The sequence below is a fragment of the Bubalus kerabau genome, chromosome 3 (genome assembly GCF_029407905.1).
Source record: "Bubalus kerabau isolate K-KA32 ecotype Philippines breed swamp buffalo chromosome 3, PCC_UOA_SB_1v2, whole genome shotgun sequence".
In the NCBI taxonomy this organism is placed as follows: Eukaryota; Metazoa; Chordata; class Mammalia; order Artiodactyla; family Bovidae; genus Bubalus; species Bubalus kerabau.
This window is the reverse complement of record NC_073626.1, coordinates 6,512,381-6,537,890: the sequence shown is the minus strand read 5'-3', so window position 1 is coordinate 6,537,890 and position 25,510 is coordinate 6,512,381. Positions and strand designations below refer to the sequence as shown.

Genomic DNA, 25,510 nt, shown 5'->3' with positions numbered 1-25,510 from the left:
TAAATACAGGACCGCTTTGTTGGTGTGGTGGAAAAGAGAAACATTTATTTGAAAAATGGATATCTATTATTTAGGTGTACCTCAAAGAGTGGACTCATTGGAAAAGACCCTGATGCTGGGAAAGACTGAGGGCGAGAGGAGAAGGGGGTGGCAGAGGATGAGCTGGTTAGATAGCATCATTGACTCAATGGAGGTGAGTTTGAACATATTCCAGAAGACAGTGAAGGACAGGGTAGGCTGGCGTGCTGCAGTCCCTGGGGTGGCAGAGCCAGACACGACTAAGTGACTGAACAACAACAACAAAGTTAACAGAATTTATTACTTATGTCTATCAGACTTATATTTACATGTATGCAACATATACACACATATATGTATGTTAATTTAAGGCAGAATTTTATTAAGGATTAATTCATTTTTTTTAATGCAATAAAGTGTTCATTGCCTTAATGACCTAAATTATACATCACTTGTAACCAAATCTGAATATCAATTCATCCCAGCTTCATTGAGCTGGGCGCAAAAATTTGCATTTTTCAATTCAGTTTCTTTCTGGTGGGCCAAAGATCTTTAGTTGAGAAAAAGGCAGGAAAAAAGATAAGATCCTCCTTATCAGATTGAACAAACTCTCTCAGAGTCAAGCTGGAAAATGCCTCCCGGTGCTGTCAGAATCAAGTGGAAACAAGTGTTACATAAGGGCTAAAAAATCTTCTGAAAATTACTGCAGCATACCCACTGCATTCTTAGATATAGATTGCAGAAACCGTCAGGATCCACAGGTATGGAATAAAAGCTAAAATAGTTCATGAAACGAAATCAAATGAAATATTTAAATATGTATGTAAAAATTCAACCTACTGTTTTTTATCTGCATTCAACTCTAGATGTGACATCTAATCCATGAATTCCATGTTTAGAGGCTAGAAATAGAGAGACTTTAAGCTCTTCAAGTTTTAAAGTTTGAATTGTGGTTTCTTTTCGAAAATCTTAAAAATCCATCAATTCTTCAAGAGATACAAAGGTATATTATTATGCTGGTTAATTTGTATTTTGCAGTAGCTCTGTTCTTTATGAGTGTATTTATTAAAGTGCTTCAAATACGTTAATAAGGAAATTCTTTCTAATCTAACTATCCCTTAAAAGATACATTTGAAAAAAAGGACATTTGCTCTCTCTCTCTTATTTTCATCCTATTAGTTTGGTGAGTATATTCCTTTCCTAAATTAACAAAGACAGAGACTGGCATAGGACTTGATAAACTTTGAAAAATAAATTGGGAAGCTTCAAAACAGGTGTATGCGGCATTCTAACCCATTTTTCAGTTTGCTTCTTCTTTTTTAAAAAATTCATTTATTTAAAAAGAATTTTATGCATTAAAAAAATTGAAGTATAGTTAATTTCTCATGTTGTGTAACCCATGTTTTTAAATTAAGACTACCTGGAAGCAGAAAGAGCTTGAAATACACACACTCCCTTCTGATGAACTGAGTATTTTCACTCTTGCGTGTTTCATCTCCTCCCCACCCAAGAAAGCACATTGTTGGCTCACTCCATCAGACCTCTCCTTATTAGGAGCCTGTCTTCCTGGCTGACATTACCTAACTCCATTGTGTGCCCGAGTGAAACGCCTCCGTTCTGTGGAACCAGGAGTGGAGTGGGTGAGACGGAAGGAGGGGCCCTGGTTTCTTCGTGAGCTGTCTTTCTGAGCTGGTCGGCACCTTGCAGCTTGATTACCACATTTCTCACTGTGGCCTGTCTCGTTCTGAGTTATTTATGCCTCTATTCCTTCACCTGGCAGGGTTGTGTTGAGTTGAACTGAAGTCATTAGTCCTGGCTGGATCTGTCTCTGGATCAATGGCCTTCCTTGTCCAGAGTCACTCCCTGAAAGTTGATGAAAACTCATCGCATCCTCAAAACAGATGAGAGAATTCTTGGGCCAATGGGCTTGGGAGCCGAGAGTGAGAGAACCAACCTCCCTGGAAGAAAAATTTCTTCTCTAGTTCAGAACACGCTGGTTTCAGGATCAGCCATAGCTATAGCCCTTTTGGCCTAGATTTCTTCCTGCAAGAAATCTACCCCTGTAGGCATCCTGACCTTACGTGGATTTCTCAAACCTAATTTAGATCAGGGTGTGAGTAGGGAAGAGAGTTCAAAAGAAGAGGCCCCTGAGGCTTTCGGAAACTTTCTATTTTTAGGATGTCAACTTTGATGTTTCCTGGAGTCTTGAGCCAAGCCAGCCTTGGAACAAGGAGCCAGTGAGGAATGGGGTGAGGGGCAGGCTCAAATGCCAGGTCTCGGGCCGACCAGTTCTGTAACCTTGTGATCTAACGTCTCAGTGCCTCAGTTTCCTTATCCGACACGCGAATATAATAACAGTACGCGTCTGGTGTGGGCTTCGTAGGTGGCACAGTGGTAAACAGTCTGCCTGCCAATGCAGGAGTCTCAGGTTTGATGCCCGGGTTGGGAAGATCTCCTGGAGAAGGAAATGGCAACCTGCTCCAGTATTCTTGCCTGGGAAATTCCATGGACAGAGGAGCCTGGCAGGCTACAGTCCATGGGGGTCTCAAAGAGTCTGACACAACTGAGCAATTGAATTTGAGCGTCCGTCTGGTAGGGTTGTCATGAGGATCAAATGAGTTAATACACATCAAAAGTTTAAAACAGTGACTGACATCAAAGAAGCATGTGATTTTAATCTAATTGCATGTATTACTCCGAGGGCATATTTGCTTTCAAAGTTTTTTTGACTTTTCCTTCAATTCTAAGAGGTTGATCAAATGCTTAAATGCCTCTTGCTCCCTTGTTTCTAAGGCAAAAAGATACTAACAAGTCACAGAGTGGAAATGAAGAAACCAAACAATATAGTCCCTTCACAATAGTGTGTGTGGGTGCCTCTGTTTTTGATGACCTAAGAACACCTTGGTTCTTCCCCTGTCTACTTTGAATTTCTAAAAAAAGCTGAAACGGACTCTCTTCTCAAAATTATTATGTGGCCTTATTGTGTCTTTGGAAAGTGCATTTGGGAAAAATTGAGAAGTTATAGCAGCAGCTTATTAAGGAAAGCCCCTTTTACAGAGCTGGATAATGTAAAAAAAAAAAAAACAAACAACTGAGACGTGTTATTTGTCTTTTCACGTGTCCACCTGAATTGGAGAGTTTAAATAGGGAAAAAAAAAATTTATGCATGTACATACCTGTGTAGGTGTGCGCACACACACACTTTGAAATGGTAAAGACAATAGCGAGACATTTAAAAGATAGAAGAAAAAATTTCCAAGGATATGTGAGTCACCAGATGGTCACACTTTGGAAAGGAAGAAGTCCACTCAGCCACTTTGATGAATTGTTTCCCAGGTGACTCAGTGGTAAAGACTCTGCCTCCCAATCAGTGCAGGAGACTCAGGAGATGCAGGAGACACAAGAGACATGGGTTTGATCCCTGGGTGGGGAAGATTCCCTGGAAGAGGAAATGGCAACCCACTCCAGTATTCTTACCTGGAGAATCCCATGGACAGAGGAGCCTGGTGGGCTACAGTCCATGGGGTCCCAAAGAGTCGGACACAACTGAGCGACTTAGCACACACTTGGATGATTTATCTCCAAATGTATACTTTTCTTTTACAAAATCAGAAGGAGAATCACTGTGAAAGACTCCAGGCAACTTTATGTAACAACCCAGTTTCCTGGATCGTGTTCTTTGAGCACTCTTAGCGGGCTGGGCCTTCCTGCCAAAACTCTGGACTTCATGAGCTTCATCTGTAGAAGGACAAGAACATTATCTTTGGGACAATGACATGGGGCCAGAAGAGACACTGAGTCTGTCCTCAGCTGATGGTGTGATCTGGGGCCATGCAAACCACCTCCCTCTGTGCCTTACAGATGAAGACATTGGGCTAAGCAACCTTAAATGTCCTTCTGCACCTGAGACAGAAATAGGAGAGGTGAGTTTACTTCAAAGACCTTGGGCAAATCCCACAGGGTAAGATGCTTTTGTACCTCTGCCCCAACTTTTTCTTTTGCTTGTTTTTCATCATCTCATCGTGTTATTCCCTATCCTGTGAGACGGATCAGTCAAGTGGGAGAATGATTGAATAAACCAAGCCATCATTTGTGTGCTGTTCCTTGAGGGCAGCTGTTGGATAGCTCTTGTGCATGAGGGGGTTTATCCGAGTGATGATTTTCCCCGTAGTCATGTATGGATGTGAGAATTGGACTATAAAGAAAGCTGAGCGCTGAAGAATTGATGCTTCTGAACTGTGGTATTGGAGAACACTCCTGAGGGTTCCTTGGACTGCAAGGAGATCAAACCAGTCAATCCTAAAGGAGATCAGTCCTGGGTGTTCACTGGTAAGACTGATGTTGAAGCTATAACTCCAATACTTTGGCCACCTGATGTGAAGAACTTACTCATTGGAAAAGACCCTGAACCTGAGGCTGGGAAAGACTGAAGGCAGGGGGAGAAGGGAACAACAGAGGATGAGATGGTTGGATGGTATCACTGGCCCGATGGACATGAGTTTGAGCAAGCTCTGGGAGTTGGTGATGGACAGGGAGGCCTGGCGTGCTGCAGCCCATGGGGTTGCAAAGAGTCATACATGACTGAGCGACTGATTTGAACTGAACTGTTTGTGTATTTCCTTCTTTTAGCCTCTCTGATCCCTTTCCCCTTAGCAGTGGAGAATGAAGACTCGCTCATGAGACACATGAGTCTCATGTGTCTTTTTATTACACAACAAGCACATATACTATAAGTAGTGAAAATGAATGTCGAGACAGATGATGCTTTCTGAGTTGTTTATATGTATAATAACAGAAGGGACTGCATATATGGATAGTATTTTCTTAAATCATCTTCCCCCCCACCCCTCCCACCCTATAGGGGAGAATACACACAGTCACCTCCCCTCCATTGCTGAGGAATTAAAGCTGAAAAGCAAGTTGAAGGATGAAGTTGTCAGTAAATGATAAATAATTGACTCATGATGACACTGGGCTTCTCGGTTCATAATGGCTATTATTGTTGCAGGAGGGGCTCATTAGTTCCTAGGTGTGGTCTTCCTTCCCGGGCCAGATCAGTTTATCAGGGACCAAATAAATGCAGGCGAAATAATTAGAGATGTGTGTGAAGAGCCGAGCACCCACTCTTCCCATTTGAAAGAAAACGACTCACTTTTCCTTGGCAGCCACACCTTCTAATTACTTGCAAATATTTAAGACTCATTATCTTCAAAGTTTGGAGAAAGACAGAAAAAGGAGGGGGTGATGGTGGTGGGGGAAAGGTGCTGATAGTGGATCAAAGGCCCTGGTTCATCAGCGGCTGACTTTGTTTTGGGCGACTTGGAGCCTCAAGGCGGAGTGGATGAGTTGACAGCTCTTTGGCAATCCGGGCGCCCTGGAGAAGGGCAGCTTGTGTTCAGCCCCACCGCCTGCGACCCGCCCTTTACCTATCTCCCTTGACATGCCATGTTGAGCAAGAGGTGGTGATGGTGGTGCGGTGGGGGAGAGAAGCCTCGAGTTTTCTAGAACCGAGCTGGTTAAATACTGCCCCCTTTCTTTCCTTCCATCACCTCTGGGCTGGCTCACCTTCTGGTAGGGTTGAGACCAACTCCTTTCTCTTCAGACCTTCTCCCTGTGAGTCGCTTAGGGCCCAAGGTCCTTGCTACAGGGTCTCAAGCCCACTAGTGTGCGTGCGCGCTCAGTTGCTAGGTTGTGTCCGACTCTTTGCGACCCCATGGACTGTAACCTGCCAGGCTCCTCTGTCCATGGGATTTTTCCAGGCAAGAATACTGGGGTGGGTTGTTATTTCTTCCTCCAGGTGATCTTCCCGACCCAGAGATCGAACTTGTGTTTCCCGTAGCGCCTGCATTGGCAAGCAGATTCTTTACCACCAAGCCACCAGGGAATACCCCAAGACCACTAGAGCCGCTGAGAATTTTTGCTCACACTGCTGAAAGACTCAGGGCCTCCTTAGGTACCTGTGTAGGCATTTTATGTAAATTCTGCAAGGGATATGCTCTTCTTAGAGTCTCCTTGTTGAGGGTTTAGCAAACAGGAGACAGATCAAGACTTTAAAAAGAGAGAGTGTTCAAACGAGCATGATGAGAAATCACTTAAGCCCAGTGACTTTCAGCGTGTCGTCTCCATACAACATCAGAATTTAGAATGAGATGGATTGACATGGTGCACTGAGTCTCCTGTCAAATCTTTCTCAGATGCACAATCAAGCTGCTGAGACGTTAATATTTTTTCTTTATTTTTTCTTTCTTCTATTTCCTCTTCATCCTGCATCTTGAAAGATTATATTCTTAAGAAGGGGAGCTTTTACAGTCTTAGGGATGCAGGTATAAATAAGCTAACTTTCTCTTTCCTTCTCCCTGAATTCCACCCTTAAAGTATATCTTTAAATCTCCTTAAAAGATTTTTTTGGGGTTTCCCTGGTGTGTCAGTTGGTGAAGAATCTGCCTGCAATTCAGGAGACTCAGGTTTGATCCCTGGGTGGGAAGACCCCCTGGAGAAGGAAGTGGAAACCCACTCCAGTATTCTTGCCTGGGAAATCCTGTGGACAGAGGAGCCTGGCGGGCTACAGTCCATGGGGTCACAAGAGTCGACATGGCATAGAGACTAAACCACCACCACCACCACCAAAAGATTTTGACTTTTGGACATGGGTATTGTGGACATTTCTTTGACTCTGGTGGCCCATTGAACTATGGAAACATCTCTGGAGGTTTCATGAATGTATTAAGGCTTCCTAAGATGAAGAAAGCAAGCACTCTGGGCTGTGGTTGATTCGATACAGTGCTTCTTTCCTGGCCTTTCTGTTTCTTTGTTTTTCCATCTTTCTTTCCCTCCTTCCCTCCCTCTTTCCTTCCTGTGCTTCCAATACCAAGCATCTCTTTCCACTTATAAATGGTTTAAGGAAATATTTTCTCAGTTGTTCAGATAAATTCTGGCGATGACTCTTCTTACCTTCTATTCTTCAGAAAGAATAATAAGAATTAGAAGACACTGTAAAATTGTGAATTAAGTTAGAAATATTTCCAAGAATTTTCCTCTGTCTCAGGAATTTTTGCACTCAAAGTTATCCTGCAAAAGCTGCCATGTCGCCACTTAAGGCTCAGTCAGCCACATCAGCTAGAAGATGCTCTAATGAACCAAACGGTACCTCTATGCCTTTGAATTTTTATGCTACTTTAAACCCTTTAACATGGACTGGATTTTTAAACTTCTTCTCTCTTAAAGTTTAAAAACATTTTTAGTATCTGTTAAGTGCTCTTGTTGTGCTCAGCACTTAGCCAGTACTATAAATGTGGCACTATATGAAAACCAGATGATACAGACACTCTGTCAAAGGTTTCGGCATTCTAGAGGACAGCAAGAGACTCAGCTTGTGTGTACATATACATGTATATACAATATCATATAGCCTTCCCTGGTAACTCAGTGGTAAAGAATCTGCCTGCCAATGCAGGAGGCGTGGGTTTGATCCCTAGGTCGGGAAGATCCCCTGGAGAAGGAAATGGCAACCCACTCCAGTATTCTTGCCTGGAAAATCCCATGGACAGAGGAGCCTGGTAGGTCCATGGGGTCGCAAAGAGTCAGACACTACTGAGCCACTTCCCTTTCATACATGTATATACACTATCGTATAGCCTTCCCTGGTAACTCTGTGGTAAAGAATCTGTCTGCCAATGCAGGAGGCGTGGGTTCGATCCCTGGGTCGGGAAGATCCCCTGGAGAAGGAAATGGCAGCCCATTCCAGTATTTTTGCCTGGAGAATCCCAGGGACAGAGGAGCCTGGTGGGCTACATCCCATGGGGTCACACAGAGTCAGACACGACTGAGTTACTAACATTTTCACTTTGTATACGTATAAATGTATACACACACACACACCTGTATGCTCTAAACCAACTGTACATGTACGCACACAGAATACACGTCCACAGTTGTCCTTCCAAATTCTGACGTCCTTAAGACCATAAGAAAAGTATATGGCTGAGGAGCTGAAGTCAAAAGTGACTTTTAAAATGCTATGAATTTCACTAATATGAACAGTAAAAACAATACCAACCGTGACCCTGTGATTTATAACAAGCAATAAACGTTTGATCTTTGTCCCTGTTTTTGGCACAAGTGAGTGAAAGTCGCTCAGTCGTGTCCAACTCTTTGTGACCCCATGGACTATACAGTCCATGGAATTCTCTAATTCAGAATGAGAGTGGGTAGCCTTTCCCTTTTCCAGAGGATCCTCCCAACCCAGCATTAAAGCCAGGTCTACTGCATTGCAGGAGGATTCTTTACCAGCTGAGCCACTAGGGAAGCCCTAGTTTTTGGCACAGAGCTCCTAAAACTTTTGGAATTTCCTCAACCTTGAGAGAGGTAGGATAAAGGTGTCTTTTTTATGTTAATAAAAAGGGTAGTGTTTGGGGAGAGCACCTGGGTAGTCTCCGGAGGGGCTGGTTGTCTGGGGAGCCAACCAGGTGATTAGAAGCTAACCTTCAGTCCCTTCCCCAACCTCCTGGGAGGGGAGAGGGGCTGGAGATTGAATTGAGAGCCAGTGGTCAATGACTTCATCAGTCATGCCTATGTAATAAAGCCTTTATAAAAACCTTTCCAAAGGGGAGAGTTCAGAGAGCATCCAGGTTGGTGAGCACATGGAGTTTTGGGGAGACTGGTGGGCTTGGAGAAGGCATGGAAATTCTGTGCCTTTGCCCCATGCATGCATGCTAAGTCGCTTCAGTCATGTGTGAGTCTTTGGGACCCCATGGGCTGTAGCCTGCCAGGCTCCTCTGTCCATGGGACTCTCCAGGCAAGAATATTGGAGTGGGTTGCCATGCCCTCCTCCAGGGGATCGCCCCTACCCAGGGACTGAACCCAGGTCTCTATGGCTCCTGCATTGGCAGGCGGGTTCTTTACCACTAGTGCCCCCTGGGAAGCCCTGACTTTGCCCCATATCTTGCCCTATTTAAGTTTTCAATCAGGCTGCTCCTGAGTTATATCCTGTTATAATAAACAGGCAATCTAGTGAATAAAATGTTTCTCTGAGTTCTGTGAGCCACATTAGCAAATTAATTGAACCCCAGAAGGCAGTTTTGATAACCTCTGACTTACAGCCAGTGGGTCAGAAGCATAGGTAATAACCTGAACTTGTAACCAGAATCTAAAGTGGGGGAAGCCTTGTGGGACTGAGGCCTTACTACGTGAAATCTGACGCTACCTCTGAGAAAACAGTGTCAGAAGTGAGCTGAATTGTAGGCCACTAACTCAGTAGGTCCTGGAGTATCACCTGCTAGTGTGTGGATCTCCTTGCCCCCAGCCCACCCCCCCACCCCCCACTGTGAGAGGTTACTGGAACTTGAGTAACACCAAAAAAATCCCAAAGCAATGATATTTTATAATAGGGTGCGTAGTTCTTGTCATTTCATTTGCCATTCTTTGCTCACCTAGAAACTTTTCAGCAACTCTCTTCACTGAATTTTTAATGAATTGCAGCTTAGCAAATCATTTAGTGTTGTTTAAGTCAGACAACTTTTGTCTGGTCCCCAATTCACACACTCAACGTCTTCCTGATTTTAGATATCTTGCCTTGGAGCCTCTTTTAGGGTCCTACTGAATTCTTGGGGATATCCAACTTGGGAGATCTCACACCAAAACTTGAGCCATTTACCCCTCTACACACTTCTCAGCTGTCTTTCCCTGAAGTTAAGGAGAGATGCCCATAGCCAAAGTCTTTCCATCTTCTTCTTGATCTTCCTTAAGACTTCATTACAAAATCCAGCACTCCTACTCTGCCCTCTTCATTTCTTTCCTGTTGTGACTTCTGCAGTTTCTTAGTAATCAGGTCTAACAGGATTGCTTCACAACTTCATATACTAAAACCAAGAAGATAAAAAGAAGTCAACAAAAGTTTTCTTTTTGCTAGAACTTTATATAGAAGGATTGCTGTCTTCACTAATTAATGATTGATATTTAGTAAGTTACATGAAACTCTGGGCTTCCCAGGTGGCGCAGCGGTCAGGAATCCTCCCGCTAATGCAGGAGACACAAGAGATGTGGGTTCTATCCCTGGGGTTGGGACGATCCCCTGGAGAAGGAAATGGCAACCTGCTCTGACACTCTTGCTCGGGAAAGTCCCATGGACAGAGGATCCTGGCGGGCTACAGTTCATGGGGTCACATATGACTTAGGGATTGAGCACACACACACACACACACACACACGAAACTCTTTATGTCCTGTTTCAGTGTTTATAAAGCATCTTAAGAACCTAAGTATTATCTCATGTTAATTATTGAGTTAATTACCTAGTCTTTTACCAAATATTTATTGAAGACCACCTATGTGCCAGACACAGTGAACACTGAAGGGAGAAGGTGAAAAGACATGGCTTCCCCCACGTGAAGCCGTGTGTCAGGCCCTATGCTAAGTGCTTTGGGGATATCCTCCTTTTATCCTCGTAACGACAGTCTGCCCACTCAATAAGGGAGGACATTGAGGCCAAGAGGCAGTGTTAGGAGTCAAGCTGAATGAAGTCTGACTGATGCCAAAGTCATTTACTTTAAGCATTAAGTGGTTCCACTTTCACCTCCTCTAGGTAGGGTAGGCTCTTGCTGTTGGGTATGTGGGAGGAGGTAGGATGACCCCAGAGGTAACCATAGGAGGGCAGGCATTGGACTAACCATATGGTAGTCAGGCTTGTAAAGAGCCCCCTGATAATCACCACCTGTATACACCTTGTGTGATCCCCTCCCTTGAGTGGGCAGAGACCTCCTGAATATGATGAGCTGTCACTCTTGTGATTAGGTTACATTATATGGATGATATGCCAAAAGTGAAGATATTTTATAAATCAGTTTTTTTGAGTTCATCATCTGGGTCAGCCTCACTCCATCAGCTGAGCCCTTAAGAACGGGGCTATCCAATATCAACAGCCATGATACGAAAGGGCCTGGGAGCAGGAGACACCTAGGAGCTGAAAGCAACTGATAACCAACGGTCAGCAAGGAACTGGAGACCTCAGTCCTGTACCTGCCAGGTGATAAATTCTGCCCACCAGCAGTGAGCTTGGAAGAGGATGCCAGAAGAGAGAAATTCAGATGAGATCTAGCCCCTGTGAACAATTCAATTTTAACCTGATGAAACCACATTTCTTGTTTTGATGTTAATAATTTGTTACACAGCAGAAGAAAATAGAACAGGCAAGAAACACTGAGATGGCATGTACATAAAAAGTTATCACAACAAAAATCAAGAAAACTGATTAAACATATATATTTCAACTCTATTTTCTCTCTCCCTGTCTCTATTTCTTGGGGCTTCCCAGGTGGTGTTAGTGGTAAAGAACTCGCCTGCCAATGCAGGAGACATAAGAGACATAGGTTCAATCTCTGGGTAGGGAAGATCCCCTGGAGGAGGTCATGGCAACCCATTCCAGTATTCTTGCCTTAAAAATTCCATGGACAGAGGAGCTTGGAGAGCTACAGTCCACGGGATCACAGAGTCAGACACGACTCAAGTCATTAGCATGCATGCACACTGTCTCTTTCTAAGTCACTGTGATTTATTTCTCCTAAAATATGCTCACTAACTTGGGATTTATTCCTTTGATATCACTTGACACGTTCATTTATTGTGAACTTGGTCCCAATTTGTTTAACTCTTTAAAAATTAGCACTGGGAATGAGTTTCTCCAGTGGCTCCATGTCTTTTTGTTGTTGTTCTGTTACTAAGTTGTGTCTGACTCTTTGCCACCCCATGGACTACAGCACGCCAGGCTCCTCTGTCCTCCACTATCTCCCAGAGTTTGCGCAGGTTCTTGTCCATTGAGTTGGTGATGCCATCCAACCATCTCATCCTCTGTCGTCCCCTTCTCCTCCCACCTTCAATCTTTCCCAGCATCAGGAGTCTTTTCCGATGACAGCTCTTTGCATCAGGTGGCCAAATTATTGGAGCTTCAGCTTCAGCTTCAGTCCTTCCAATGAATATTCAGGGTTGATTTCCTTTAGTGTTGACTGGTTTGATTTCCTTGCTGTTCAAGGGACTTCTCCAGTACCACAGTTCAAAAGCATCAATTCTTCCATGCCTTTTAGAGTGATGCAAAATTTTCTAGGATAGAAATTTTGCTAGAATGTAAATCCCACAAGGATGTAGTCTTCTTGATGGCAAAGATTCTTATCTGGCCCATAGTTAGTACTAAATAAATATTTGTTTAATCAAATGATTCATAGAAACCCTTTGCTATACCTGAATCCTCTGTTACCATTTGCTGAAGATTTATTGATCAAATTCTAGTTACAAAGTCTGAACTCTTTACCTGCCCACCAGCAACCATTTCTGTTTGAAGCATTCCTCCAATCCTTCCTTTTCGTAAGCTTTCTAGGTCACACATTCAAACATCTTTTGCAAAAGACCCCTTCAGCATCCTTTGCCGTAATTTAAAAGCACAGAGAATACCTTCACGTGTGGCAACCATAATTGACACTGATCACATTCGGTTGAAGGATTGTTACCTTTGAGTGAGCATTTCCAGTTTAGGAGGTCAAAGAGGAGCTGGAAATATTCAGATATATGCCCTAAATCTGAAAAGGAATACATACACACTGAATAATAATTAAATGAACTTGGTGGGTTTTATAGTGTGTGTAAGAATAGATGATTCAAGTAGCTTGATTGTGCTCTCTCTATTTTTTTTCTGTGCTTGATATTTTAAAGCAAAGTACTCAGTATCATGCTTTCCACTGGAAGATGTTCCTGCTACTACAAATTACAGAGCACTGCACAAATGCTAATTTGACAACATGACTTCTCTTTGCTCCCTAAATATCTAAAACTTCTGTCTGTCCCTCCTCTGAGTGGCTGCCCTGATAGACTGGCTCATGGATCCACAGCAGCGGCTCCCTCTTTGCCACTGGTGTATCTCTTAACAAGGGGATTTAGCTGGATTCCAAGCTGACTCAATCCTCTGTCAGTTCTGGTAGGCTAATTCCCCCAAAGAAGCAGTAGCTTTGTTGGTTGCTTTGCTTTGGTTTCTGTAACTACGTGGTTATTATGGTTTATTTTCACAACCGTAGTATTAGTCATGTGTCAGAAAAGAAATAAAAAAAAAGACCTTCTAGCTTCCTAAATATGTTACTAAAAATTCCAGCCAAAGCACATCAGATATACTTCCTTGTAAATACGCAAGAACCACTGAGCTTCCTTCCAAAATAAAACCTGATGTGTTTTGTCCCCCAGTGCATGCACATCGTCACTCATTGAAACAATATGCATGCGTCAAAAATTTAGTTAGGAGACCTGTTCATGATAAGTTTTCAGCAAATATTGTGCATATAAAGAAATCTATTATCTGAACTCAAAACTCTCTTGGGAGTTTATTGAGCATGGAAGAATAGATTTTTTTACTGTGGATAAAATGGCAAAACAGGAAGCTTTTCTTAAAAAGAGCCTTTCTACCTCTAATCGCTATGCCTCTCTGGCAGCTATGTCTTTGGAGAAAGCTATCTAATGAACTCTCTTTACCAATCAGATCATTATCATAATGGGTTCATGTCCTAAAGACATTACATTAAAGAAGAAGCAGTAGCTAAGCTCACAGATTTCATGGAATATGAATTTAAACAGTTCTCTGCCTTATACAGCACATTTTAAAATAAAAAGAAAACATCAAGGCATCATGAAAAAGTGCTGCCTTGTTCATGTAGATCAAACTTCTCATATTTCCTTAATAATCTTATATACACACACACACACACACACATGCACACACTTTTTTTGATCATGTAGTATTTATATGGTCAAAGCTATGTTTTTTTCCAGTAGTCACATCTGGCTGTGAGAGTTATAGCTGTGGACTGTAAAGAAGGCTGAACACTGAAGAATTGATACTTAGAGATCAAACCAGTCAGTCCTAAAGGAAATCAACCCTGAATATTCATTGGAAGAACTGATGCTGAAGTTGAAGCTGCAGTACTTTGGCCACCTGATGTGAAGAGCTGACTCATCGGAAAAGACCCTGATGCTGGGAGAGATTGAAGGCAAAAGCAGAAGGGGGTGGCAGAGGATAAGATGTTTAGATAGCATCACTGACTCGATGGAATTTGAGCAAACTCTGGGAGATAGTGGAGGACAGAGGAGTGTGGTATGCTGCAGTCCATGGGATGGCAAAGAGTCAGACACAATTTAGCGCCAAAAACCGCAAAGTATTTACATGAGGCAAATGAAGTCCTTGTTCTAAATGTCTCTAAATCATTACTGTTTGTTAACCCAGGAATGATTCAACTTGAAGGAACACAGAAAAGTGTAGACTGGAATACAAGCTCTGGTTAAGCAGTTCACAGACATGCACCAGTATGAAATGAGAAGATGTGTAATATTTATTTTGCCTGGGAGGTAGCAAGAATGTGGGTGGGGAATGTTTGGGAGCCTTCCTTGCACCTTTGTGAGAGGGGGCCAGCAAAAACAGGAGAAAATAAGCTTTATCCTTGAGCATCTGCACTTCTGTCTAAAACATATTGAGCCACAGACTTGAATTCATCCTACTCTCAGACACATTTTTCAGATAAATTTGGCTGCCTGACTGCTGACACCTGTCAGTCACAAGAGGAAATATGATCAAAGGTGATGAAGAGCCATGCTCTCAAAGGCCACTTTCCATCTTTATTATACGCCAGCAAGCCGTTCTGGTTTGTAACCTCCTCTCACTGTGACAGACCAATTCAGAGACTTCAGTTTGCTGAATCAGGTTGCTGGAGCACTCAGGGTTTGACTTTAAGAAGCTGGTGTTTGCACCTGGAGGAACCAATTCGTTCCTTCATGGGACAAAAGCCAACTGTCATTTTCAATAGGTCATGGGGATTGGAGACATTAGATTACACTCCCAGTGGAAAAACAAGCACTCATACGTGTGTGCGTAAATATACACTTGCATGCAGGCTGAGTCGTACAGTCGTGTCTGACTCTTTGAGACCCCATGGACTGTAGTCCGCCAGGCTCCTATGTCCATGGAATTTTCCAAGCAAGAATAGTGGAGGGGGTAGTCATTTCCTTCTCCAGGGGATCTTCCTGACCCAGGGATTGAACCCACATCTCCTGCATTGGCAGACGGATTCTTTACCCTATGAGCCACCAGAGAAGCCCCATACATGCATATATAAATATACATGTGCATCCAAATATGTTCAAAGCGCACATACACACCAGTATATATATATATATATATATATATATATATATATATATATATATACACACACACACACACACATCCATATCCATATGCAGTTGTTACATACTGATGATTCTGGTTTCAGGACTGATCTAGACCACAAACCAAAAAATATGATTTCATTGTAGGAACTTGGCTGAAAGACCTGTTCATTCAACATAAGTTTTATCATCAAAACCACTTCCCCATAGAGGTTTTAAGATATTAAGTTTGTAATATCCAAACTTAAAAGAAAATTAATAGGAAGATAATTAGTTTACAATGCTGTGTGGGTTTCTGCTATACAGCAACATCAATCAGTCATAAGTATATATTGGTCCCCTCCCTCTTGAACCTCCCTCGCACCCACCCCCATCCTGTCTCCGCCATCTAGATTGTCAGAGAGTACCGCATTGAGCTCCTTGTATTTTACAGCAATTTCCCACTAGCTGTCTAGTTTACATATGGTGATGTGTATGCTTCAGTGCTACTCTTTGGGGTCATCCCGCCCTCACCCCCTGCTGTGTCCACAAGCCTGTGGACTGCTGTGTCTATGTCTGTGTCTCTATTCTTGCCCTGCAAATAGGTTTATCAGTGTCATTTTTCTAGATTCCATATATATGAATTGTTATATGATATTTGTTTTCTCAAAACACCCAAACTTTAAAAGCTTATTTTAAAACTCATTTCTGCTCAAGTCCAGTGCCATTGCCACAGGCCTTGGTGCAAGCGAGTTTGTGTACGAAGTCAGCATTCTCCACAAAAACAAACTCATCAAAATGTAGAAGGTCCGCTGGACTCAGGGGCCAAGGTTCCAAAGACTCCTGGTTCATAGATTAAAACTTCTTTGCAAATAGATTAGGAGAATCTGAAGAATGTAATATTGTTGACCCAAATATCTTCCTTTGCTTGGACACATCATAAAATGATAACATCCACAGGCAAAGAGGGAAGTTAGTGAAGCATAAACACACTGAGAATTGCAGGGACAATTCAGGACATTCAGGCACAACCCAAAGAAATGTCTCAGTTATATAACTGCTTGGTAACATTCCCCATTTAAATCTGTCTGTCCAAACTCAGAACAGTTGGCCCTCTATAAATCGTGATTCTCATCAACCTTAACTAACCATTCTTAAGTTTCTTTTTCCTCAGGTAGGAAACTTGAAAGAATATGATTTTGCCATAGCTAATGATTAGAATGCTGTGTGAACTGTGTACTATTTCTGAATTGGCCCTGTGGGGTTAAAAGAAAATCTACATTTGTATAGCTCTTGCTGTGGACTTACTTGTGTCTCTCCCAAATGCATAAGCTGAAGCTCTAACCTCTGATGTGACATCTAGAATAAAGAAGGTTAAATAAGGTTGTATGGATGGGGCCTTGATCCGAGAGAGAGCTGTTGTCTTTGCGGCCCCATGGACTGTAGCTATCCAGGCTCCTCTGCCCATGGGGTTTTCCAGGTAAGAATACTGGAGTGAGGGGCCATTCCCTTCTCTAGGGGATCCTCCCGACCCAGGGATCAAACCTACATCTCTTGCGTGTCCTGCATTGGTAGGTGGGTTCCTTATCCCTAGCACTACCTGGGAAGCCCATGTTGTCCTTTTAAGAAAAGGAAGACACATGAGACTTCTCCTCTGCCATGGAAGACACAAAGAGAAGGCTGCTGACTGCAAGCCTGGCAGAGAATTCTTGGTGGTGGTGGTTTAATCGCTAAGGCCTGTCTAACTCTTTGTGATCCCATGCACTTAGCCTGCCAGGCTCCTCTGTCCCTGGGATTTCCCAGGCAAAAATACTGGAGTGGGGTTGCCATTTCCTTCTTGCAAGTGGTCTCCTGCATTGCAGGTGGATTCTTTACCGACTGAGCCACCAGGGAGAAAGAACCCTTACCAGGAACTGAATCAGCCACGAGTGTGATCTTGGACTTTCAGCCTCCAGATCTGTGAGAAATACATTTCTATTGTTTAAGCTACCACATCTGTAGTATTTTGTTATGACAACCCAAGTGGGCTAAGAAGGTTCTCTTGACTCTTCAGCGAGGCCTCCAAATGGATCGATTTCCTCTTAGGAGAAAGCTGAGACTATTGCGGAGTGAAACGACAATGGAGGCCATTTAACTATTAAGTGATTGCCCAGGGGGTACAGCCCCGGTGTGTGAAGCTCTCCTTTCAAGTACCCAGGATTCTGAGATTCTAGTGGAAGAGCCTGGTGCTGGTATACTTACCTGGGAAATCCCATGGACAGAGGAGCCTGGCGGGCTACAGTCCATGCAAAGAGTCAGACCACTGTGCGACTGACACTTTCGCTCCGTCACTCACTCACCGAGCAGATAGTGTGGCCTTTCTGCCCTGTCCTACAGCTTTACTGTCGAGTCACTCGCGCCTGCTAAGAGGTGCCTCCCAGATCCCCTGGGACTCTAGGGCTGGAAAGATCTGTGAGAAGCGCTGAGGTATCCTTGGAAGTGTTAGCGCTAGGGCAGGTGTCTTGGAAAAGGAAGGGTGCGTCTTGTTTTCTTACGGCTTTTGAATCCAATAATATATACTCAGTGTCGTGATGTTCTCTCACCAACTCCGTTTCTCCATCTTCTTTCTTGATGCCTCAGGGTTGTCATCATGTACATCAATTTTTTTTAAACACATTTATTGGTGTATAGTTATTTACAATGTTGTGTTAGTTTCAGGTATACGGCCAAGTTATTCAGTCATACATATACATATATATGCATATATATATATATAACTTTTTTTTTCTGATTCTTTACCCATGTAGGTTATTATAGAATGTTGAGTAGAGGTCCCTGTGCAATACCAGGGATTTTAATACAGTAGTGTTATCTATTTTCTATATAGTAAGTAGCATTCAGTTTTTACAGAATTCAGTGATTCTAGAGAAAGAGGTGTGAGGGATCGTTTCTATACTGAATGGAACCAGACAGCTTTTTGCTGTTGTTTTTATTTTTACCCGTACTGGCAATAGGTTTGGAAATTTTAAAGCACTTTCTTTGTCTTAATTAGATGGCATTATGATACTCATTATAATAGATAATAGTTGATGTTAATCAAAACAACCAACTTTCTAATTGAATTGATAAACCAATTAGTCCCCTAAGGCATTTCATGGCATACTATGTAGATGGAAAAAAATTAGATGTATTTGTACAATATGGTGAAAATTAAAAGTAAATATATATATATGTATATGTATATGATTTGTAACTGTAATTTAAAATGTTGGGATTTTTCTTCAATGATAATTATCATCAGTGATTCTCTAGGGGAAACTGCTAGTAAAATTCATTTTGACTTTTATAAACTGACGCTTCTAAACCCAAAATTAAACAAACAAATATGTGTTTATTTTTTAAAAGAGCAATGTGCACCTTTGCTTATTTGGTTAACTTGGATGGTCTTTACTCATCTAAGCAGTAGAAGGATGCTGTTGGAGAAGAGTTTTGACCTGCACTGAATCTACGTCTCCTTCTAATGCCCAATATTAGTCTGTTTGAGCCTTTAAACGTAGTCTTTTGTATCTTGATGTGAACAGAGAGTTCTGAGCATAATGTAATGTGGAAGGTTGTGGGGGTGGGAGTTGTGTAGTTAAGGGAAAAAGTTTGTCAGCCTTGGGGAGTTGAGAAGACGAGATGGGTGCTCCGGTGTGCCTGGGGACTCAGGTTACTGCTAGAATACAGTTTCCTGTGGAAGGGAAATGGCTGTAGTGTGAGAAAATTCTCAACTGCCTGGGCACTTCCTGGGCCCCATCTCTGTTGTTTCTGCAGGTCTTGGGTTGGGCTGGGAGTGGGCATGGCTCACAAGTGCCTGCACACTGCTGCTGGCTGCTGGCCTGTGGCTGAACTTTGAGAACCGCTACTCCAGTGCTGCGCAACGTGCTCTGATGAGCTGTGGCGCTCGGTCCCCTGGATTTGCTGAGGTCAAGTAAAACGTCGGTACAGTCAGTTCTTTTGTTAAGTTCAAGAGGCTTGCTTGCCAAAATAGCTTCAAAGAGATCATATGAAATCTATGTAAATACAGCTCATATGGTCTTAGAATAACACCTTTGAATTTTAAAGCTATTTGCCTTAAAAAGCTATACATACAGTATATGTGTATGTGTGCATGTATATGCGTGTATATATGTCTGTGTGAGTGTTTAGTAAATCAGTTGCCTTTCCATCATTTTCTCCTCCTATAAATGATCTGATGTAAACAAATATTGCATATTAATGCATATAAGTAGAATCTAGAAAAATGGCACAGATGAATCTATCTTCAGTTCAGTTCAGTTCGGTCGCTCAGTCGTGTCCTACTCTTTTCAACCCCATGAATCATAGCACACTGGGCCTCCCTGTACATCACCAACTCCCGGAGTTCACTCAGACTCATGTCCATCGAGTCAGTGATGCCATCCAGCCATTTCATCCTCCGTCATCCCCTCCTTCTCCTGCCCTCAATTGCTCCCAGCATCAGAGTCTTTTCCAGTGAGTCAACTCTTCACATGAGGTGGCCAAAGTACTGGAGTTTCAGCTTTAGCATCATTCCTTCCAAAGAAATCCCAGGCCTAATGTCCTTCAGAATGGACTGGTTGGATCTCCTTGCAGTCCAAGGGACTCTCAAGAGTCTTCTCCAACACCACAGTTCAAAAGCATCAATTCTTCGGCGCTCAGCTTTCTTCACAGTCCAACTCTCACATCCATACATGACCCGTGAAAAAACCATAGCCTTGACTAGACGGACTTTTGTTGGCAAAGTAATGTCTCTGCTTTTGAATATGCTATCTAGGTTGGTCATAACTTTCCTTCCAAGGAGTAAGCGTCTTTTAATTTCATGGCTGCAGTCACCATCTGCAGTGATTTTGGAACCCCAAAAATAAAGTCTGACACTGTTTCCCCATCTATTTGCCATGAAGTGATGGGACCAGATGCCATGATCTTCGTCTTCTGAATGTTGAGCTTTAAGGCAACTTTTTCACTCTTCACTTTCATCAAGAGGCTTTTTAGTTCTTCTTCACTTTCTGCCATAAGGGTGGTGTCATATGCATATCTGAGGTTATTGATATTTCTCCCGGCAATCTTGATTCCAGCTTGATCAAATTGCCAACATCTGCTGGATCATTGAAAAAGCAAGAGAGTTTCAGAAAAACATCTATTTCTGCTTTATTGACTATGCCAAAGCCTTTGACTGTGTGGATCACAATAAACTGTGGAAAATTCTTCAAGAGATGGGAATGCCAGACCACCTGACCTGCCTCTTGAGAAACCTGTATGCAGGTCAGGAAGCAACAGTTAGAACTGGACATGGAACAACAGACTGGTTCCAAATAGGAAAAGGAGTACGTCAAGGCTGTCATCACCCTGCTTATTTAACTTACATGTAGAGGAGGGAAGGAATAGAGACTCAGATGTAGAGAATGGACTTGTGCACACAAGGAGAGGAAAGGGGGTTGGGATAAATTGGGAGATTGGGATTGATATATATACATGCTACCATGTGTAAAATAGATAGCTAGTAAGAAGCTGCTGTATAACATTGGGAGCTCGGTGCCCTGTGATGACCTAGAGGAGTGGGATGTGGGGTGAGCTGTGGAGGGTGGGAGACTCAAGAGGAAGGGGATACACACACACACACACACACACACACATATATATATATATATACGTTATGCAGCAGAAACCAACACAACGTTGAAAAGCAATTACTAGCTCAGTTTAGCCGCTCAGTCATGTCTGACTCTTTGTGACCCCAAGGACTGCAACACACCAGGCTTCCCTGTCTATGACCAACTCCAAGAGCTCGCTCAAACTCAAGTCCATCAAGTCAGTGATACCGTCCAACCATTTCAGCCTCTGTCATCCCCTTCTCCTGCCTTCAGTCTTTCCCAGCATCACAGTCTTTTCCAATGAGTCAGTTTTTCACATCGGGGGGCCAGAGTATTGGAGTTTCAGCTTCTACATCAGTCCTTCCAGTGAATATTCAGGACTGATTTCCTTTAGGATGAACTTGGATGGATGAACTTGCAGATCCATGCAGATGAACTAGGATGGATCTCCTTGCAGTTCAAGGGACTCTCAAGAGTCTTCTCCAATATCACAGTTCAAAAGCATCAATTCTTTGGCGCTCAGCTTTCTTTATATTCCAACTCTCACATCCATACAGGACTACTGGAAAAACCATAGCTTTGACTAGATGGGTCTTTGTTGGCAAAATAATGTATCTGCTTTTTAATATGTTGTCTAGGTTGGTCATAGCTTTTCTTCCAAGGAGCAAACATCTTTTAATTTCATGGCTGCAGTCACCATCTGCAGTGATTTTGGAGCCCAAGAAAGTAAAGTCTGTCACTGTTGCCATTGTTTCCCCATCTATTTGCATAAAGTGATGGGACTGGATGCCATGATCTTAGTTTTTTTAATGTTGAGTTTTAAGCCAACTTTTCACTCAATATAAAAGCAATTATACCCCAAGAAAAAAAAGAACTGTGCTGAGATGAGCCCCCAACACCCCCAGGTCCATGGTTTTTGGTGGAAAACAGTCAAGAAGTCTACAAAGATTATTATTATTATTATTTTTAAATTTTATTTTATTTTTAAATTTTACATAATTGTATTAGTTTTGCCAAATATCAAAATGAATCCACCACAGGTATACATGTGTTCCCCATCCTGAACCCTCCTCCCTCCTCCCTCCCCATACCATCCCTCTGGTCTTCCCAGTGCACCAGCCCCCCATTTTTAAAGTCATGCAGTAAGAGCTTTGAGAACAGAATCTAAATCTTTAAAAATAATTTTATTTACTTTAGTCCCTAAAGTCAAGGGTCTTATATGGTGTTTTTGTATGTCTAGGAGGCCCAAAGGCAGACAACAAGATCTTTTAACATCCCTGAAATCATATGAAATATTGTGTGTGTGTGTATATATGCATGTGTGTGAGTTATGCATTTTCCAGTCTTTTACTTCCAAGAGCTTCTCACATATAGCCGTATAATAAATATTTTTTAATTTTAGAAATTATACCTATAATATAGAGAAATCTTTATATGCTAATACCAACTGTTTTTAAGATTACCACGATATTAAAACTATTGACTTAAAATATCCACCTGGATATGATTCTGGGCAGTGCCCTCAAAATAAATCAAAATATGGTAGTTGCTATCTTGCTTTTAAAAATCAGTTTGAGAGGCTTCCTTGGTGGTTCACTGGCCGACTCCATGCTCCTGATGCAAGGGGCCTGGGTTCTATCCCTGGTCAGGGAACTGGATCCCAGTGCCATGACTCAGAGTTTCCAGGCCACAACTAAGACCTGGCACAGCCAGATAAATAAATATTAAAAAATATAAAAATCAGTTTGAAAAAAAATCCTAGGATATACAGATGACAATATAAACAATGGCTCAGTTGAGAAAGCTTGCAAACATCTAGCACATTTACATGAGAGACTTACATTGATAAAAATACAATGGCCCCGCTGCATTTTTTGTGATGATTGAAGAGGCAGGCGTGTTACTCAGACAGAGTTGTGTTGAGTAAAAATCAACACCCTACTTCCAGTTTGTCAAGATGTCTTCACCGGGACTGTGGGATTTTACTCTTCATTTTTTTCTACCTTTTAAGTTCTCAGTTTATTTTTGAAAATGGTTCAGAGGATGGTTACGTTAGAAAAACAGATGTTTAAATGTTTCCATTTTGTTCAGTGACATCTTTGATTTAAAGGGTTTCAAATGAAAAGCAGGTTGGGAATAGGTTTGAAGTGATGTCAGAACAACGCTCACCTTCATGCAGGGACAGACCGGGAATTGTGTGCCTGAACCTTGCTGCTGTCACGTTGCCACCTACAGAACGGAACTCAAAGCCAAGTGGTGGGAGAGGTTGCTTATCCTCTCAGAGATTCAAAACGGATATTATTGTAAGGAAGTTGCCCATAAGGCAAATCACAACATCTAATTTACCTAGGGAGGCAAGCAGTTAGTGGATGGGGAGTTTGCCAGGCTTTTAAAAGCCATGAGAAATCTTGGAAGGGTCAGTTCTTTCAGTCAGCACAAGAAGCTTGGCCACAGATTCTGTTCAACCATAATAAAATCATCATAAAAAAAGCACCGTACAGATTCTCAGAATAATGTCTTCAAATGTTAAACCTTTCCAAGGCAATTATCCTCACATTAAAAAAATTGATGAGTACAGTGCCTTCTTTTTCCTTTTTGTCTTAGGAATGAATGGCACAGTTACTTTACCATCAGACAAAAGTTGCAGCTCAGACTTCCCTGCTGGTCCCGTGGTTAAGAATCCACGTACCAATGCAGGAGACCTGGGTTCAATCCCTGGTCTGGGAAGACCCCGCGTGCCATGGGGCAACCAAGCCCACACACCACAACTGCTAAGCCCACGCACCCTACAGCCTGTGCTCCACAACAAAAGAAGCCACTTCAGTCAGAAGCCAGCACACCGCAGCTAGAGAGTAGCCCCCTCTTGTCGCAGCTAGAGAAAGCCTGTGTTCAGCCAAATGAATAAATACATAAATACAACTTTTAAAAGTTGCAGTTCATCCTACCGCTCTACTTACTATAAAAGCAAACTTCTTATGAAAAGAAACCCTATTTACCCAATCTGAGCCTCAATTTTCTCATAGGTAAGTGGGAGGGATTATAATAGGATTTTAAGAATTGAATAATAGATGCAAAGCATCTGGTATATCATCAACACTCAAAAATATCTGTCCTTTGCTCATTCTTAGGAATTTCAAAGACAGCACTCAAATGAAACTCCTTTGTATTTTAGTCTGGGTCTCACTGTGATGGTATTGGTGAGTGAAATATTCGGTTACTTCAATTCCAATATTGTTTCTAATTTTAGGAAATCATCTACTTGTTGGTATTCTAGGAATGTGTTACAAAGATAGCTCTATCATAAAGGAGAGATTTTAAAAATATTTTCTATAAGTACTGCAAGAATAATACATTTCAAAAAATAAACAGGAAATAGGTGTCATTGGCTTAGTGTTTTCTGGGCTGGGATGTTATTCCTAATTCGAAATCACTGACTGGGATGTTATTCTCTAGATTGGAGAGCAGCCTCCAGGGGTTATTGTACACTCTGATGTTTGGGGGAATATGTTATTTACCACCTGTAAGTTGCCTATCTTGTTATTTTTGTTGGGAGTAAAGCTGTAGCCTTTACCTCCATTAGGTAGTGGAGTTTGGTTAATGGATGGGTAACAGGAAAGAGTGTAAGGGGAAGCCAATGTTAATGTGAACTCCTGCCGTTTTTATTATAGTGGCACCCGCAATAGTTAAGGTTGAGCAGCTGTTTCCATTATGAACTCCTATTTCAGGGGTTTATAACTGAGCTGTAAAAATTTGCTCTAGGCTAAAACTCAGCTCATCAGGTCTTAGCCTGGGAGAATTTTTCCCCCTACCATTTTTTTTTTTTTTGAAAAGAAGAAATCAATTTAGCTTTTAAAAATAAATAAAATCACAGAAATTTAAAAAATGTTGAGTTTTTATCATGTTAAGCCCAGATGTTGAAATGGATGGTAATTACATTCCTGGAAGTCTAATGAGAAAAGTCAGTCTCAAAATTGTACCTTTCAAGTATACTTTTCAAACGTCTGATACAGACTGATGTTGCAATTTAGCAAGATAAGCAATTTTAGGCCTTAGAGCTCATCATTATTTGTAAACAGTTTTACCAATGAACCTCTTTTATTCATAGTATTAATTTACTTATTAATCAGATCTGGCTATGGAAACCAGGGTAATTCTTTGTAGAACTTGTTAAATTACTTTCATTTTAGTAGAGCAATAAATCGACAAGTTAAACTAATGAAAGGTTATTGAAGACATTGATGGCATTTTTATTTACATGTTTAGAAGCCCTTGTTAGATATAAAAGGTCTTACCTACCTGGCTGTAGAAAGCTTTGTACACATATGATGATGATAGTAGTGTCTATATGATACACTAGAAAGACTACAGGCATTGACATAACAGTACGCTTAAAATACAGATTTTGTTATTACTCAGGTACGATGGTCCAACTCTCACATCCATACATGACTACTGGAAAAATTATAGCTTTGCCTATATGGACCTCTATCAGCAAAGCGATGTCTCTGTAGTTCTGGAGAAGACTCTTGAGAGTCCCTTGGATAGCAAGGAGATTAAACCAGTCATTTTTAAAGGAAATCAACCCTGAATATTCATCTTTCTAAAATCTAAATGAAATCTTGCCACTTCCCTGTAAAAACTGTGTAATGACTTTTTATCCTTTACTCGGTAGATACTTCGGTTCTTGCAACTGACTTGTAAATTCACTTTTCCGA

The 25,510-nt window shown here is 41.9% G+C and overlaps 1 protein-coding gene across 1 annotated transcript in view; it reads left to right on the top strand.

Annotated features, from left to right (window-relative positions):
- LOC129645359 (uncharacterized) overlaps positions 1-25,510 on the top strand; it is a 288,071-nt gene that overhangs the window by 1,319 nt on the left and 261,242 nt on the right. The gene's annotated exons all lie outside the window — the stretch shown is intronic.